Below are 17,467 nucleotides of genomic sequence, written 5' to 3'. Positions count from 1 at the left end.
ATCCCAAAATCTCTGTATGCTAATTATAGTATTGTATAAATAATATTCTCTCTAACATCTGCAGAGATATCAGGATGAAAACACAACAAACTGCTTTAAGTGCTGGTTATTACTGACTAACCAGAAAACTTTGGAATGAGGTAGAAAAGTAATATTGTTTTCAGAATTAATTGTCATGTGGGTTTGTGCATGACACATTGCAACCCCCTGCTAAGACTTTGTTTCAATCTGAGATAATCTAAACACATACAAACAACAGATTTTCCTTCAATTATCCAGAAGCAAATGTTGTTTTACAAATAAAATAGGTAAGAGCAAGAAGAAATATCTGGTTAGCACTGAGTAAAATCACTGATTTGAATTAGTCTAGAAATGGCTTATGTTTCTCTAGTAAGGTAGGCAAACTTGCTCGTATGTTGCCTAAGCATAACAGGTTCAAAGTAATTATATTTAACAGAAAACACAGACTGTTGTCATATGCACTATGGCAGTCTGTAAAAGTATAACTTCTAAGTTATTTATTGCAGTACTGTGATACTTTTTTTTTTTTGATGTATGTATGATAAAAGCTCAAGCTTTACGTGTGTTCTAGTATTCTTTGACATATCTCTTAGCTGTGCACTCATTTTTATTATGTTGATTTTGTTTAAAATGACTGAAAAAGCTATTAATATTTGTCAAAGGTTTACGGGCTGGTTCGGCCCAGTTCCGTGACTAGCAGGGTGGAGGGACCCACAGATCCCCATCTCCAGAAAAGGGAAGCAGGGGACCCTGAATAATTACAATTCCATGAAGAAGTTTGCCCTTCCCATAAGCTGCAAAGACCCAAACCACTCTTCCCAACATGATCTCTACATGTACTACAGGGGCCTTATCTCCCTTGACAGTATGTAGGGAGCTGGCAGGACCATCATGATTGATGGATCCTCAAGTGTTGACCAACCAGGTGGCTTCTGCCAGATGCTTCTCCCAGTGCTTAAATATTCTGCCACCCATTGCTTTCAATGTGGTTTTTAACAACCCACTGTATCATTCAATTTTACCAGAAGCTGGTGGGGATATGATAAATCCACTCAATGCCATGATCTTTGGCCCAAGTATTTACAAGAGATTTATTGAAATGAGTGCCATTATCTGACTCAGTTCTTTCTGGAGTTCCATGTCGCCACTTGTTTCTTGAGACCTAATATGGTGTTTCGGGCAGTAGCATGGGGTACTGCATATGTTTCAAGCCATCCAGTGGTTGCCTCCACCATGGTAAGCACATAACGCTTACCATTGCAAGATCGTGGCAAGGTGATGTAATCAGCCTGACACCCCTCCCCATATTTATGCTTTTGCCATCGCCTTTCCTCCCAGAGAGGTTTTATCCTCTTTCCGTGTTCAATTGTGGTGCAAGTGTCACAGTCATGAATAACCTGTGTAATAGTGTCCATAGTTAAGTTCAACCCTCGGTCTCTAGCCCACTTATATGTTGCTTCTCTTCCCTGATGGCCCAAAGTCTCATGAGTCCACCAAGCTAGAAATAATTCACTCTTGTGTTGCCAGTCCAAATCTGTTTGAGCCACCTTAATTCTGGCAGCTTGATCTACCTGATGTTTTTTTTTTGTTGTTCTTCAGTAGCCCCACTCTTGGGCACATGAGCATCTACATGGCACACCTTTACAACCTCTTTATCTGGGCAGCAATGTCTTTCCACAGTTCAGCAGCCCAAATAGGTTTACCCTTCCATTGCCAGTTGTTCTGTTCCCACTGCTGTAACCACCCCCATAAGGCATTTGCCACCATCCATGAGTCAGTATAAAGCATTGGCCACCTCTCCCATTCAGCAACACTGAAGGCCAGTTGGACAGCCTTTACCTCTGCAAATTGGCTTGATTCTCCTTTTCTTTCAGTGGCCTCTGCAACTCGTTGTGTAGGGCTCCACACAGCAGCTTTCCACCTGCAAAACTTCCCCACAGTACGACACGATCCATCAGTGAACAGGGCATATTTCTTTTCATTTTCTGGTAGTTCATTGTATGGTGGGGCCTCTTTAGCATGCGATATCTCTTCTGCTGGTGATGTTCCAAACTTTTTACCTTCAGGCCAGTCCATGATCACCTCTAGGATTCCTGGATAACTGAGGTTCCCCATGTGAGCTTGTTGCTTAATCACTTCCACTTGCTCCAAATGGCATCAGTAGCATGATGAGTGAAGGGGACCTTTCCTTTAAACATCCAGTTCAGCACTGGCAGTTGAGGTGCCAGAAGGAGTTGCGTTTCAGTACCAACTACTTTGGAAGCAGCCTGAACTCCCTCATATGCTGCTAAGATCTCCTTTTCAGTTGGAGAGTAGCACTCTTTGGACCCTCTGTACGCTCAACTCCAGCATCCCATGGGTCGGCCTTGGGTCTCTCATGAGGCTCTTTGCCACAAACTCTAAGTGGGACCTTTCTCTCCGGAAGCAGTGTAAAGGATGTTCTTTACATCCTGTCCCATCTGTACTGGTCCCGGGGCCACGGCACGAGCTATCTCCTGTTTAATCTGCTTGAAAGCCTGCTGCTGTTCAGGACCCGACATAGAATTTTACTTCTTCCATGTCATCTGATAAAGGGGACTTACAGTGAGGCTGTGGTTTGGAACATCCATTCTCCAAAAGCCCACTAAGCCCAGAAAAGATTGTGTCTCTTTCTTATTAGTGGGCGGAGACATGGCAGTGAATTTGTTGATAACATCCTTTGGGATGTGGCAACATCCATCCTTCCACTTTACACCTAGGAACTGAATTTCCTGGGCAGGTCCTTTCACTTTGTTTCGCTTAATAGAGAAACCAGCATGCAGAAGGATCTGGATTATTTGCTCTCCTTTCTCAAAAACTTCCCTTGCTGTGTTGTCCCACACAGTAATGTCATCAATGTACTGTAAGTGCTCAGGGGCACCACCCTGTTCCAGTGCAGCTTGGATCAAGCCATGGCAAATTGCTGGGCTATGTTTCCACCCCTGGGGCAAATGATTCTAGGTATACTGAATGCCCCTCCAGATGAAAGCAAACTGTGGCCTGCATTCTGTGGCCAAATGAATGGAAAAGAAGGCATTAGCAATGTCAGTGGTGGTACACCATTTGGCTGCTTTTGACTGCAGTTCTTACTGGAGTTCTAACATGTCTGGTACAGCAGCACTCAGTGGGGGTGTGACTTCTCTCAGGCCACGGTAGTCTACCATCAGCCTCCATTCTCCGTTGGCTTTACTCACACCCCATTATGGGGCTGTTAAAAGGTGAGTGAGTTTTGCTGATCACTCCCTGATTCTCTAGCTGACGGATCAACTTATGAATGCAGAGCAAGGAATCCCTGTTGGCGCGGTACTGCTGTTTTGTGCATCATTTTGTTGCACTCCAGTACAGTCAACTCTTGGGAACCCCCGGTCACCCCATGAATATAGATTGATTCTGTCCCTTGGATACTCAAGGACATGAGAGTATACTGCACCAGTGTCCTCTAGGACCCTATATTTCTGTGGTTCTGACGTCTTATCCACACAGGCTTATCCAGGCCATCTTATCCACACAGTCCAATACACTCTATTCTCCCTTTCCCCCACCGGCTGGGGACAGGGCCCCTCTCTTTGTTACCTCTGTTGTTCTTATGGCTATTGCCATGTCCTGCAGCAATTGGAGCAATCACCTTTTTGGAGAAGTTCACCTCGGAGGTTGATCTGTCTTGTAATCCTTTTACTCGTGCTTCAAGTGCAGGAGTGGGTTTTTTGTGCCACTTCTTCATATCTTCTCCATGGTCACGTAAGTAAAGCCACAAGGCAATACGCAATGTAGTCCTACTATTGTCACTTGCTTGAGCAGGAGGACGTCTTCTTTTGATAGCTGAGCCACTGGATGATGTAGGCTGGGAGGAAGCCAGTTTGATCATCCCCTCCAGTAGGCTGCTTTGGGAATCCTGGTCGCTGTTGGATGTATCTGATACGACCATGCATCCATCAGCATTAAGCACGGTAGACAGGTTGTCTACTATATCTTCTTGTTTGCTCTCTATTCTGTCCAGTTTTTCAGCTACTTTTGTAATTGCTGATACACAAGCTTGTAGAGGGGTTAAATGTAACTCAAAGTCATGAAGTTTATTAACCAGTTAATTTACAAAGTGTCTTCTTTCCCCTCTGCCATACATTGCTGCAAATGTACTGGCATACCTTTCTGGTGCAGTCTTTGTGAATATACACCACATGTTTGGTGTACACCTGACTCTCTCAGGATCATGCTCTTGGTCTGGCTCATCAGGAATGAAACTGGGGCTATGTAACATTTCCACCACAGTGTATCCCCTCAAATAATGGATGCCTTTTTCCATATCAGTCCATTTCTTTTTATCAGGCATCAGATCGTCTTTGAAGGGGTATCTTTCTTTTATGGCTGGCAGCACCTGCTTCCAGAGGGTTGAGGACCCATTCTAGCATGTACTAATACCACCGTCAATGGCTGAGTCCCTGGCAATGCCACTCAGTTGGCGAGCTTCTCTACTACCTAGCCACACACTGTTGGCCCCATTGCCCCAACATCGAAGTAACCAGGTGACAATAGACTCGTTTGGATGGCATGAAAAGTCTTTCTCAGATCTCGAATTTCATTCATTTTCAGAGATTGATCAGTAACGATAATGATGTCTTGCTCACCTCCTACTCTTTCAGGACTTCTTGTTGGTGACCGTGATCTTATTGAGGGCTCCTCCCCTGGGTGCTTCCCCTGGATCTTGGAGCCACTCCTCTGGATCTCTTTCCTTCTCTTCTCTTACAGTGACTGCTTCCTCTACTTTCCCCTCCTCCTCTTTCTTCTATTGTGACTGAGTTGAGATTAGTTTCATTCTCCATCCTCTTACAGGTGCAACTGACATTGATTCTGGTGCCTCCTGTGGTTGATCAGGTTGGTCAGTTCTGATGCTCTCACTCTCCTGCTCAGCTCAGAGTCTGTCTTATTCAGTTATGAGGTTATTTAGTTCAGATTTGAGGATGACTCGATGAGCCTGAATTCTGTTTAGTTCAATTTGGAGACTGAATTTTGCATGCTAGAAGGCATCTTGCTCAGTTTGGTGTACATCTTGTTCAGACTAGAAGATGTCCCTCTTGGACTGGAGGGTGTCTTGTTGAGATTGAAGGCTGTCCAGTTTGGATTGCAGGGAGTCTCTCTCTATTCAGAGGGCATTTCTCTTGGATCGGAAGGCTTCCCATTCAGACTAGAGGGTGTCCTGTTAAGTTTGGAGACTGTTGAGTTTGGATTGCAGGGAGTGTATCTTGATTTGGAGGGCATCTCTCTCAGATTGGAGGGAGTCCTGCTCGGATTGGAGGGTGTCTCTCTTGAACTGGAGAGTGTCTCACCCGGATTGGAGGCCTTTTTTCTCAACCAGGAGACTCTCTCGCTCAGTCTGGAGATTCTCCCTCTCAGCTTGTGGTCTCTCCTGGAAACTCTCCTTTTTGGGGTGGAGACTCTGTCGCTCATTTTGCACTGTCTGGAGACTCCCTCTCACAATTTCAGAAACCCTCTCCCTCTCTGGGATAGTACTGAATAAGACCCGATTATCATTAGCCAGGTCCCAAATCATTTATGCCTCCTCAGATCTGCCTGAGCCACAACCTCCTTGTCTCAAGTATCTGTTTAGGCTCTCAGGATCTTGCAGGTGTTCAGGATTAAAGTTTCATGACACCAACAATGTCTATCTCTCTAAAGTCTCTCCCAAGCCTCTCCACACTCCCTGACACTCAGTATTCTCTGGTTTTGGGGAAGGCTTCCTCAAAATATGATAAATACAAATCCTGAGTGAAACAATGAGCAACACATTCAGGGAGATTAGCAACGTGATCAGATGATTATTCAAAAAATGCATAAAGGATTCAAAGGGGAGACTGGGATCCTGCTTAGAAATCACAAGTTCTGTAAAATTAGCAGCTCCCTCTGCAAACATGTAAAAGAGAAAATAGATGGAATTTTTTTTTCTTTTTTTTCTCTCCACAGAAGCAAGATAGCAGCACTCAAAGTTTACAAATATCCCAGAATACCTGGCAGTCCCCCTGGGCTTTCAAGGTCAAGTCTTCAGTGAGCACCTGCGAAAGAGATAAACTTTCCCAACAAAGCTCTCCGAGAGCAGAGAGAGATTCATTCTAAAAGCTAAAAAGCAGATTTTGCCCACATTCTCCACCAAGAAATGTTGACGGTTTACGGGCTGGTATGGCCCAGTTCTGTGACTGGCCGGGCAGAGGGATCTGCAGATCCACACTTCTGGAAAGGGGAAACAGGGAACCCCAAAATAATTAAAAACAGTGGCAACAATCTGAGGAGAAACAAACTCATTTACTAAATATGGTATTGGAATGCAACACACTATAATACAATATACTTAGAACTGAAGCTAATAAATCAAATGTAATGAGAGAAAGAGTGTCTGAGAACTGAAGGCCTCTCCATACGCTGAGGTGAGATGTGCAGTCAGGCGAGCAGCATGGAGGAGAGCTTAAGGAAAAAGGGGACATCAGGTGACTTTGCCAGAGGTTATATCTCCTCTCTGACTGCAAAGCTCCCTGGAGAATGTAGTTCTTGTCTTCCAGACAGGTGCCTGGAACTGGAGCGTTAACACAATAACTTCCAGTGCACTACATGATGTTATGATGTGGAATACCAGTAACAATCACAAAAAATCATAAAACCATGACAATATTTCATTAAGATCTTTAGAGAAACAGAATCAAATAATAGCTATATATCAGCAGAAGTTTACCTTTAGAGTCTTATGTTATGAGCGTATATATGGACAGTGTAATATATACATAGTGATTTAGAGGAATTTCAGAACAGCTCTGTACTGTAGGTTGAAGTCTAAATTGACTTAATTTCCACATTTCTAGAATAACAAGTGTTCTTATTTGCAAAGGTTTAAAATAGAGAGGCTCCTTACAGTGTTAAAAAAGATGTGAAGGACCTTTAGTGTGATTAAAATCGGTATCAATATGTACTCTAATGTGAGACTAGCTTGTTATATTCCACAGCATCATATATTTTGATGCTAAGAATGCATTGAAAGGAGGGCAACAAATACAGTAAAAAGTTTAGAGGCTATAACTTATGAGGAATGCTTGAAGATATTTGGTTAGTTCACCTTACAGAAGAAGAGACCAAGGGAAGACATCATGGTCTACAACTTCTTCCTTGTGGGGGGTGGAGAGGGAGGCACTGATCTCTCTGGTGAAAGCAATAGGACTAGAGGGAGTAACTTAGGGTGTACTGAGGAAATTCACACTGAGTGTTAGGAAGCTTCTTCACTAGAAGGGTGGTCAAGTGCTGGAACAGGCTTTCCAGAGAAGTGATCGCAGCACCAGCAATGTCAGTGTTCAAGAACAATCTGGACAATGCTTTGAGATCACAGAATGGCAGGGTTTGGAAGGGACCTGTTGTGATCACCTAGTTGATCCCCTGCTAAAGCAACTTCCTTAGAGAGGGCTGCACAGGAAAGTGTCCAGGAAGGTCATGAATATCTCCAGAAAAGGAGACTTCGCTACTTCTATGGACAACCTGTTCCAGTGCTCTGTTACCCCCAAAGCAAAGGAGTTCTTCCTCATGTTTAGATGTGTTCCAGTTTGTGCCCTTTTCCCTTTGTCCTATTCCTTGGCACCAGTGAAAAGAGCCTGGCTCCATCCTTTTCACACTTGCCCATATTTATTGGTGTAGATACCCTCTCAGTTTTCTCTTTTCCAGGCTCAACAGTCCCAGATCTTTCAGCCTTTCCTCATAAGGGAGGTGCTTAATCATCTTTGTTGCCCTCTGCTGGACTCTTTCTTGTAGTCCTGTCTTTCTTGAATTGATGAGCCGGGAACTGGACACAGAACCCCAGATTTGGCCTCAGCAGGGCAATGTGGAGGGGGAAGAGAACCTCCTATGTTAAATGGTTTAACTGTTAGGTTGCCCTGTGTAGAGTCAGAAGTTGTACTCAGTGATGCTAATGGATCCCTTCCATCTCAGTATATTCAATGGTTCTCTAATTCCTGTTACGAGTTTACTAATTTTCTTCCAAACACAAATTTTTTCTATATTAATAACAATGCATTGTAATGCAAAGTTAGAGTGAACAATTTATGTTTAACAAGCTCCTTCTTCTCAATTTTGAACAAACTATGATTTTTTAAAGCATTATTTTGTATATATATTTTTTCAGACTATTACAAGTAGTGGTGTTAGCACATGCTAACCTGTTTCTCAGGTCTTTTCATTCCCTTTGTCTACCCTTTTTTCTTCCTCTCAACTTTTTTTGTTGTTGTTTTTAAAAAGAAAATACACAGAAATTCCCAAGGAAAGACAATTGCTGTAGTGGCAGATAGAATATGCATTAAGCTATAAACCTATTAAACAGAATAGTGAATAAAATGTTTTTTGAAGTATCTTGTGATACGTTATTGGTTTCTCTTTATCCTCTCTTATTATACAGCATAGCTCTTATGTTACTATATTCATCTCCCAATGAATTACAAAGCAGGGAAAAAATGGAAAGGTTATCTGCTTTTACATGCAGTCTAGGATAGAATTGCCCTGTGGAACAAGTGACTAAGCAAGTAGATATCATAATTCAGCTGCTTATGGTATGCTATGCTATATGCTATATGCTGTTTATGTTATGCAGCTATGCTATGTTAGCGCATAGATCACTGAGTAGAGTGAACGAAGGACTTTATTTTTTATCCAGAGGAAGTACATTGCACAAGTAACTGACACAACATAGAACAAAGCTTCAGCAAATAAAGCAGAATATAATTACCAGATCTACACCAATGTAAAGTCATGTAGTTCCCTAAAACACTGCTAATCTTTGCCTACTAGGAATCCTTCCTATTATTTAAGTTATGAATAGTGTAACAGCCGGCGTATACTGTTCTTTGGAACAGCCATGCTGAATATTGACATAGATAGCTCCAGAGATACTAAATGTTCGTGAGCTGTTGATTGCATGAAGCAAGGCTGCCAGTGTTTCTCCATTATTGTTGCTGTCTCACTATCAGTGTTATTTTGATACAATGGCGTGTATAGCTTTGATGCACTCTAGTGAGTTGTTCTCGAATAGCGATTATACAGAAAACATGAGGCAGACAGGAAAATCGTCTCCTTTCTGACCGTTAGGTGGAGCTAAAAATCCTGTGAATGGAAAAGTTTATTCCAGTTCTTTCCATGAAGATCACTCCGCCTCTATTTGTTCTTGATACGCTTTCAGTTTTCCCAGGTAGAGTATGGCCTTTTTGTATAAGCTGTTCACAGGAAACTTCAAACTTCAGTTTCTGTGTTACCTAAAAAGCTGAAAATGTTTTCAAAAATCCAGTCATAAGAATCATGAGACTGTTTATCAACATAAACACCACCATTAGCTGTGCATTTTTGCTGACAGTGAGCAAGAGCCTCCATGCTGTACTTAAAAAATCTGCACCAGCGGAGGTGACGCACTGTTTCACAGCTGCTGTGACAGCATTGTTACTAGGAAGATGTTGCTCATGCCACCCATCATTCATTAGCCCAAACAGGTGTAAGTCAGAAGGTGCCAAATCTAGACTATATAGTAGGTGTGGTAGGTGTTGTAGGATAAATCCAGACAAGATTGGCAATGTGCTTTGCAGTCTTCAGAGTGATATGGGGTCTTTTGTGTTGCAAAAGAAAGTTTGTTTTCCTCTCTGGCCTGATTCTGGAAGTTGGAGTCTTCTGCTCAGTCAGTGTCACAGTGTAGCAGAGTTGATGGTTTATCAGGGTTGCAGGAAATCCAGAAGGATCATCCCTTTCCTATCTCAAAAGATAATATATATAACTTTACCAAATGAGGTCTGTGTTTTGAACTTTTTCTTCAAAAGGGAATTCACGTGTTGCCATTCCATGGGCTGTTGTTTTGACTCCAGCTTGTAATGGTGATGCCACATATCATCAGTGGTAACGATGAGATCAGGAAACTGTTACCTTCAACCTCATATTGATTCAAAGGGTCCTGACAAACTTGCATACGGTGTTTTTTTCTGTATGAGCATTTGAGGGATCCACTTCATGCAAACTTTGCAATATTCTAACCCTGCCACCACCGTTTCCAGTGCATTAAAGCCAATATTCAGAGCTGTAAAAAGCTGTCAGAATCCACCAGTTTGTGCAGATAAGCTCTCCTGATTTCATCACGTGACAGCTGTGTATGGCCATCCAGAACATGGCTTGTTTTTCATGTTGCTGTCACTGCTGCTGAAACTCACCACCCACTGCTTCACTGTGCTCACATTCACTGGTTGGTCTCCAAAAACTTTCAGCAAGCATTGATGGATCTCAGTGGGCGCCATTTTTTTCTGTGCGAAAGTATTCAATGGCACCCCTTTGCTTCATCCACACTTCCTTGTCATATACCATTTTGTCAGAGTGCCCTTTTGCTGCCATCTGTCACACGGCAACAAAATATTGGCAGGAAGGTTCAACCTCCACTGCTGTACCACCAACATCTGCTTCTGATATTGTCAGCCAACAGAATGAAACAGGAGGTATTACTGTCAGAGCAACCCATGTATTTAATACTTTACTAGTTTGGGTTTCATGTATTTGCTGCACTAAAATATCATTTGAATTAAACCCCTTATCTCTTTGGTCTTAATACCTACCTATATTTCTGATGTAGATATTTCACTGAAAAAAAAAAAAAAAGCTGAAATGGATTATGTGGGAGCTCTTGACACTTCAAGTGCATTTAAATATATTAGGTCTTGTTGATGTTACATGCACTTTGTATGAACAGAATGTTATTGAATGAAGCTTTGCTCAGAATAGCAGGTTGCAATTTGAAGTGCAACTGTCCTAGTTTTATTTGTGATTCACAGAACACACAAAAGTATTGAAGCAAGGGAGGAAGGGGAGGATTTGTGGTTTACAGGATTGTTCCTTCTATGTGGTACTGGGAGGAGGCCCAGCAACCCTCATATTTTACACTCCACTCTCATCTCTGAATCACTTTCCCTTGAACTTTTCCTTTCCTCTTATACGGATTGTATGCTTTGTATTCTGTTACGATGAAGTGTGTGGAATTGCACAACAGATCTCTTAATCTCAGATGAAACTTAGATCAGATCTGTGATTGATAGTGACAGGTTTTATGCTGTGTATCTTCTGCAGACTTTAACCAAAGATAATGTTCCAGAATTACTGGTAAGATCAGCTCTATCGTAGCATAATATCTGAAGACAATCAGAAGAACTGACTTAAGAAAACATTTCTCAATCCAAAAATCCATCAGAGATAGTTTTAAAAAGATATGAATACACACCAAGGAACCATTCAGCAGGGTCCTCTGTGAATCTGCTTTTGAGAGCTTAGTGGTTCCTAAGAGCAGGTTAGTTTTTAAAAGCCACCTTTTAAAAGTAAATGTGAATCCCACCGTGTTGTAAGTCACGTGGGTGAGCAGAAAACCAGCTTGGCCAAACAGGGACTCCTTGTGGAACTCAAGCAGAAAAAAAAGAAAGCATGTGGTTTCTCTATCTAAGATCGGGGAGATTACAGAGCTGCAATTCACATTTACAGGAAGAAAAAATGAAAGGACAAAGCTCCATTATGGTTTCAGATAGGAAAAAAAAAAAGGCATTTTACACTCTGTAATGACAAGAGAAGCTGTAAGGACTGGCTGAAGCTGGACGTTTGATAACTAATGATGATGAAAGGGCAGACGCATTTAATGACCTTTTTTTTTTTGCTTCTGTCTTTAATATTGCACTGTTCTGCAAGTTGAACTATCAGTGGAGGAGCAGTGTCTTTTCATTTATTGACACTGAAATTTTAAAGAATGAATTGTAGTGGTCAAATATTTGTAAGCCCATTGAGCCTGATGGGACTATTCCAGTGTACTTGGAAAGTGAATTTTATATCAGGATCCTTCTCAATAAAATATGAAAGGTCTTGAGAAACTAGGAACTGTAAACTAGCCAATGTTGTTCCAATTTACAGGAAGGACGTGAGAGAAGATTCTGGAAATCACATACCCATGAGTTTAGCTGCAGAGTCTAGGCAAATTATGGAGAAGATTATCCTGGGTTCTGACATACAATCATGAAAGAAAAGTCATGTCTTATGTATTCAGTATCCCACTATGAGTACATAACCCACTCAATGGAAGAAGTGAGTGGATGTAGTTTTCTGGATTTTAGCAAGGTTTTTGATCTGGAAGCAGGATTTGAATACATCCTTGGTAAACTTGCTGGTACTGCTAAACTGGAAGGAGCTGCTAATTTTCTTGAGGAATGAAAGGGTTTGCAGTGGGATCTGAATAGGTTGAGGCACTGAGCCATTGGAAGTGGCATGAAGTTTAGCAAGAATAAATGCAGGGTTCAGCACTGAGAATGGAGTCATGCCAGATGTAAATATTGACTGAAAGTTAAGTGTATGGAGAGCAGCCCAGTAGAAAGGGGTCTGGGAGTGCTGGTCAACAGCAATCTCAACATGAGCCAGCAAAGTGTCCTGGCAGCCAAGAGAGCAAACTGCATTCTGGGATGTATTAAACATAGCATAGCCAACCAGCCAAAATATGTCATTATCCTACTGTATTTAGCATTGATGTGGCCTCAGCTGGAATATCATGAGCAGTCCAGGTCTCCACAGTGTAAAAAGTATGTAGAAATGCTTGAGTACATCCAGTGGAATGCAATAAATCAGGTTAGAGGGATGGAAGGGACGGAAGGCATGTCTGGTGAGAAGAAGCTGAAAACCCTGATTGGAGAAAAGGAGTTTGAAGGGTGACCTCATTGCCCTCTACAACTTTCTGAGGAGGGTAAAAGGAAGTATTCATCGTTTCTACTTGTTCTCTAGCAATGGGATGGTGGCACTGTGTCAGGAGAGGTTCAGATTGGGCATTAGGAAAAACCTATTTACTGGGAGGGTAGTTAGACAAAGCAGCAGACTTCCTAGAGAGAGGGTTGATGCCTTGTTCCTGTCTGTGGTTAAAAGATGTCTGAATAATGCTTTAAACTCTATAATTTAACTTTGAGGCAGCTACAAAGCAGTCTGATGGTTGAACTCAGTGACCCTTGAAGGTCTCTTCCAACTGAAGCGACTCTATTTTACACCTGTTCTTAGAAAAATAAAAAGAATGCTACTGCAACCATGTTGAATCTGTATTGTTTACACAGCTTAAAAAGGAAATCTTATGCACAGCTCTCTTAAACATCCTTTCTTGAATTCTGAAGGCAAAATTGAGTCTTCAGTTTTAATTTGTTTCATTAGTCTTGAATACTCTGTCCAATAACAGTTTAAATGAATACAAACATGACTTTTATCTTGCAAGGCAGGTTCAGAATCAATTGAGGTACAATTCCATGCAGAACATACGTATATCATGACTTGACTGGATAAAGATCGAAAACAAGGGACTGAGTTTAAATCTAGTTCCTGTGCTAATGGACATATGGTGAATGTGGACAGGCCCCTAGGATGTATTTCTCTCAGCTCTTCTCCCAGCATTTCACAGTTGTCTCTTCCAAGTCTGCATAGTTGCACTTAGTAGAGCAGATCTTGAATGAAAACAACTAAACCTCTTGTTCAGTGCAACAGAAGAAAACTGTGGAGAAAACATGTTTTCAGAGCTAATCAGTGCAGTTAGAATCTGTTAGGAAGGTAATGTATATTCCATATGCATATGTACCATTCCTGCCACCTATCAAGAAATCATTGCAGCATAATGAAATCATTGTCCCATTCCATAACTCCATGGAAAATGCTGATGTTCTCTTTTTATGTAATACACCCTTTTTATAGTGCACTTCACCTAATCCATGAGTTATATTCTTAACTCTCAGAGCGTTGCTGAATTGAGTCTACAAGCTGAATCAAGCTTGTTTAATTTGTTCACTTAAAATTTTTAATGCAAGCATAATTGCTGAAATTTCATGAGCACTCTAATCTGAGTCAGATTAATACTGCCATAGTAAAAGGTGGGTAACACTATATTCACTACTGCTTCATTCTGTCCCAACTGCCTTGATCTGTAGTGTGAGTACAGGTGTTCATATAAGTTGTGATGATTGTAACTTCACAGTAATATTTTATTTAAAATCACAATAAATAATTCCTTAACCTAACTAACTAAGCAGCTACCCAGATTATTTTGCAGGCAAGTGCAGAGGTAGAGACAGAAACAAAAAGTCAGTAGGTCGAGATCATATATTTTAACAAAGATGCCAACTCAGGTCACTTCCATGTCCTTCTGGAACTTCAGATATCATGTTTTTAAATGTACACATCAGTGCTATGCTTCTGCAGAGATCTCAGCTGCCTGGAGAAATGGGTTGTCAAGAACCTCATGAAGCTCAACAAAGAGAATTTCAAAGATTTGCATCTGCAGTGGAATTAACCCAGGCACCATATGCTGAGAAGCTGATCAGCAGAAACAGAGGTTGGGATGCAGGTAGACATCAAGATGTCCATGAGCCAGCCATCAGTGTGCAATTGCCCCAAGAAAGGCCAAAAGTGTCCTAAGATGCCCTAGATGGAGTATTGCCAATTGGTTGAAAGCAGTGATCATTTCGCTCGGTGCTGGTGGGATATCTGGGTTCTTTTGTCCAAGTCTGGTCTCCCCAGTACAAGAGAGACAAGTAGCTACTGGAGAGATTCCAACAAGGTGCCCACGAGAATGCTTAAAGGAATGAAGCCCCTTTGCTATAAGGAAAGGCTAAGATACTCTAAACAGAGGGATGGACTATTTAGCATGGAGAACTGTTGGAGGTATATCACCAGCACGAATAAATACTTGATGAGGGATGTGAGTAGAGAAGATGAAGCCAGACTTCTCAGTGTCAGGAGTTAATGAGACAAACTGATACTTTGGAAATTCCACTTTGACATAAGAAAGTACTCTTTCATTATGGTGGTGGTCAAACCCTCGAGCAGAATGCCCAGAAAAACTGTTCATCTTCAGATATATTCAGAACTTAACTACACAGTCCTTGGCAACTTGTTGTGGCCGACTCTGTTCTGAGCAAGGAGTTGGAATAGAGACTCTCACAGTGATTTTGAGCCCCAGCAGTTCTGGAAAGCATTGTGGATGGAAACAATATTTAGACACACAGTGATTAGTAATGTTGCAAAAATGATACTGCCCATTGTATTCTTAACTGCTACTTACGAACGTCTTCTACAGTACGTACGACCAGAATGTGGTGTACTCTTTAGAAGCATGAACAACATGCCATACAGCTTAAAAAACAAACAAACAAACAAACAAAAAAGAGAGAAAACAAACGAGGTATTCATACTGAGCTTTCATTTAGGAACCAACATGCAAACGTAAGATTAAACGTTTTTTCACTGTCTTGTTTTCAGTCACTTTTTTCTTAAAGGCTCTTTCCAGTTGATACCTACAGTAAACGTTTTGTCAGCATTTGTACATTATATTTCCTGCTATTACAAAACAATGTAAGTGTTGCAGGATGTTAAAGTGGTATATAGATAACTAGAAACTACCAAGAAGCTAGTTTGGTACTACTTCTGTATAAGATGTCTGTAAAGAGAAATAGAACACGAGCCTTTCTTAAATTTATTATTGAAATTATTCTTAAAGCGATACAGCTATAAAGAAGATTTTTACACAAGGGTGCAGAACAATAGTATACTGATGTAAGGGCTTGTAGGAGCTTTAAGGAGCAAGTAGAGCATGGAAAAGAGCTTGTATGAATTGTAGAGTCATAGAATAGCCTGGGCTGAAAGGGAACACAATGATCGTTGAGTTTCAACCCCCCTGCTATGTACAGGGTCGCCAACCACTAGACCAGGCTGCCCAGAGTCACATCCAGCCTGGCCTTGAATGCTTCCAGGGATGGGGCATCCACAGCCTCCTTGGGCAACCTGTTCCAGTGCGTCACCACCCCCTGTGTGAAAAACTTCCTCCTGATATCTAACTATCACCACCACCATGAAACATCTATCATTTTCAGAAGAAGGTGACGCAATATAAAAATTGTTTACCCTTCATTGTATTGTATCTTTCTTTCTACATAAAAGCAAACAGTAGCTTTGTAATGTATTTCAGGATCTTCTGAATACTCACTTTAATTCATTCAACTGGACCATTGAATGTGTTCTAGTCATGATACAGCTGCAGAAGTTTCTATACTTCACTGACGCTGATAAGTATTATATGCATCTGCAAATGATGCTATTATGAAACAAATAATATAATTCTCACACAGTAATGCACATCGAAGACAAAGGAAGAAAATGTACTTAAGTTATTTGTACGTATTAATAGAAGCTTTGTGAACAAAAACCTAGACAGGTCAATGCTGGGTTAAAAGCATCTGTAAAAAACGTTGAAAAGCTGCTAAAGCCATAATTGCTAACAAGGAAAAAGGGTATTGCAGCAACCCACAGATGTTGTGGTTTAACCCTGGCAGGGAGCTCAGCACCATACAGCCACTTGCTCATCTCCCACAGGGAGAGAATCTCCCAGGGAGAGAGGGTTGATTCAAACAGTTTACTGGGTTAAGCAAAAGCTGCATGCTCAAGCAAAACCAAATAAGCACTGCATTTGATACTTTCCATCAGCAGGCAGATATTCATCCACTTCAAGGAAAGCAGTACTCACACATAATGGTTTCTTGGGAAGACAAATGCCTTCACTCCAAATGTTCACCCCTTCTTTTCTTCTTTCCCCCATTTTTTAATGTTTACCATGATACCATACAGTATGGAATATCCCTTTGGCAAGTCTGGGTCAGCTGTCCTGGCTGTGTCCCTTCCTAATTCCTTGTGCATGCCCAGCCCTTCGCTGGCAGGGCTGCATAAAGGTCATAAGAGTATTTGGCTTTGTGTAAGCACTGCTCTGCAGTAATTAAACCATCAGCGTGTTATCACCAACACTTTCATAAACAAATTCTAAACATATCATCATATGAGCCTCTACAAAGAAAATTGACTCTGTCCCAGACAAAACCATGACAGTAGGTTAGCTCTCCTCATTTTTTATTCAAATATCGTCTGCACTAGTGTATGCCTGAAAGACAGTAGACTTAAAGAACGTGTAAAACTTCATAATCATAGAATCATAGCACTGTAGAATCATAGAATTGCTCAGGTTGGAAAAGACCTTAAAGACCATTGAGTTTAACCATGAGCTAACCATAGTACCCTAACTCTAACAACCCTCTACTAAATCATGTCCCTGAGCACCACATCCAAACGGTTTTTAAACACATCCAGGGATGGAGACTCAACCACCTCCCTGGGGAGCCTATTCCAGTGCTTAACAACCCTTTCTGTAAAGAAGTGTTTCCTGATATCCAGACTAAACTTACCCTGGCACAACTTGAGGCCATTTCCCCTGGTCCTGTCACCTGTCAGCAGTGAGAAGAGACCAACCCCTTCTGGTGGTATTTTGAAAAAGTTATTTGAAAGTGAGCATGAAAGTCATTCTAAAAAACAAATCAAAGCAAGTGAAGCCTTTTCACCTTTGGTA

General features: G+C 41.4%; 1 long non-coding RNA gene across 2 annotated transcripts; it reads right to left on the bottom strand.

Moving 5' to 3' along the window:
• Window positions 1-5,754: 5,754 nt before the first annotated feature.
• LOC124417554 lies at window positions 5,755-17,130 on the bottom strand. 2 transcript variants are annotated; one of them, XR_006932509.1, is made up of 2 exons: window positions 16,598-17,130; window positions 5,755-9,789 (listed from the first exon to the last, which is right to left on the bottom strand). It is a non-coding gene; the product is annotated as an uncharacterized LOC124417554 (long non-coding RNA). The 2 variants fall into 2 exon arrangements; XR_006932508.1 differs by having other exon boundaries at window positions 5,755-9,313.
• Between the last annotated feature and the right edge of the window lie 337 nt (window positions 17,131-17,467).

Source organism: Gallus gallus, chromosome Z (genome assembly GCF_016699485.2).
Source record: "Gallus gallus isolate bGalGal1 chromosome Z, bGalGal1.mat.broiler.GRCg7b, whole genome shotgun sequence".
Lineage (NCBI taxonomy): Eukaryota > Metazoa > Chordata > Aves > Galliformes > Phasianidae > Gallus > Gallus gallus.
This window is presented reverse-complemented; position numbering and strand designations above follow the sequence as displayed.